Source organism: Mesoplodon densirostris, chromosome 2, assembly GCF_025265405.1.
Source record: "Mesoplodon densirostris isolate mMesDen1 chromosome 2, mMesDen1 primary haplotype, whole genome shotgun sequence".
Lineage (NCBI taxonomy): Eukaryota > Metazoa > Chordata > Mammalia > Artiodactyla > Ziphiidae > Mesoplodon > Mesoplodon densirostris.
Window position 1 is genome coordinate 167514849 of NC_082662.1, and position 1834 is coordinate 167516682.

Consider the following 1834-nt stretch of genomic DNA (forward strand, 5'->3'; position numbering starts at 1 on the left):
ACACGAACCAAACTGAGATCCCAGTGAGGGAGGAATGCTGGAATTAGAGCAATACTTATTAGTGCATCTTGGCAGGCCTTTGAAAAGGGGAACCAAAGCAAAAGTTTGAACAGGACTCAAGAAATTTGGCAAACACTAAAAACCCCAGGAAAGGAGACAGAGCTTCCCCCCACACCCCACCCCCTGAAGTCTACAAAAAGTTAAGACCAGAAGTGTGTGCTCACAGCACCCCAGCGAAGGCAAATAACACATGGCCAATACTAATCCCATTAAGAAGGGATGTCAGGACACATAACCTAAAGCAATATCCTTTGAGGCAAGCGGATCACTTCTCCCATAGACTGACTTGTCAAGATACCAGCCAATGTATTCCTTGCATCTGTCCCTCCAGGACATATACAAAATTGGTGGTATTGATATTGTCCATGCGGGTCCAGTGGAGACTGTTCTCACATCTGGCATGGTGGTCACCTTTGCTGCAGTCAACATTACAACTGAAGTAAAGTCTATTGAAATGCACTATGAAGCTTTGAGTAAAGCCCTTCCTGGGAACAATGTGGGCTTCAATGTCAAGAACGTGTCTGTCAAAAATGTTCGTCGTGGCAATGCAGCTGGTGACAGCAAAAATGACCCGCCAATGGAAGCAGCTGGCTTCGCAGCTCAAGGGATTACCTTGAACCATCCAGGCCAAGTCAGTTTTGGATACGCACCTGTGCTGGGTTGTCACACAGCTCACATTGCTTGCAAGTCTGCTGGGATGAAGGAGAGGATTGATCATCATTCTGGGAAAAAGCTGGAAGATGGCTCCATATTCCTGAAATCTGGTGATACTGCCATCGTTGACATGGTTCCTGTAAGCCCATGTGTGTTGAGCTTCTCTGACTCTCCTCCTCTGGGCCATTTTGCTGTTCATGACATGACAGATGGTTGCTGTGGGTGTCATCAAAGCAGTGGACAAGAAGGGCAGTGGGAACTGGCAAGGTCACCAAGTCTGCCCAGAAAGCTCAGAAGGCTAAATGGATGTTATCCCCAATACCTGCCACCCCAGTCTTAATCAGTGGAAGAATGGTGTCAGAACCGTTTGTCTCAATTGGCCATTTAAGTTATAGTAAGACTGGTTAATGATAACAATGCATTGTAAAACCTTCCGAAGGAAAGGAGAAAGTTTTGTGAACCATTTGTTTTGTATGTGGCAGTTCTACATTTTTAGTTTTTAAAATCAGTAGCTTCTAATTAGTTAAAACCCTCCTTAAGGAAATTATCCCCTGATTTGGATTAAGGCATTGGAACTACATTCATCCTGGAGACTGCAATCAACAGGAAAAACCAAGAGAATGAATACTAATTTAACTTGGGATAAGGCCTTGCCAGTTGCCCTGCTACAGATCAGTGGCTCCCAGAAGCAGGCTTAAATTAAACCCCTTTGAAGTATTGTATGGTAGGCCACTCCAGGTGTCTGCCCAGGTGAGAGAATCTATAAATACTTTAAAAGACCTAGCAGTTGCCAATTATGTTAAAACTTTGGACACTATACCAACCTCTGTTCATGTGTTTGCCTCCGGCAGGTCTACCCATCCAACTGAAGTAGATGGTAGTTTCATTGTAGCTGGAGAAGGGTCAACCAATTTGTTTACTTTTGTTCAAATAACTAGCACAGGAATTGAGTATATGTCTTGGGAACTGGAACCAAAATCCCAAGATCAAGCACAAATTAGACAACAAAGCGTTAAGGGGTTTCATCAGGTTCAAATAGTGGTAGAAAAAAAAGGACTGGCCAAAGATTCTAAGGAATATTCATCACCTCCAGAAGTAGCCGGAACAGTCTTTGTCCCTT

The 1834-nt window shown here is 43.9% G+C and overlaps 1 pseudogene; it reads left to right on the plus strand.

Annotated features, from left to right (window-relative positions):
- Positions 1-364: 364 nt before the first annotated feature.
- LOC132476638 (elongation factor 1-alpha 1-like) lies at positions 365-1122 on the plus strand (annotated as a pseudogene).
- The last annotated feature ends 712 nt before the right edge of the window (positions 1123-1834 follow it).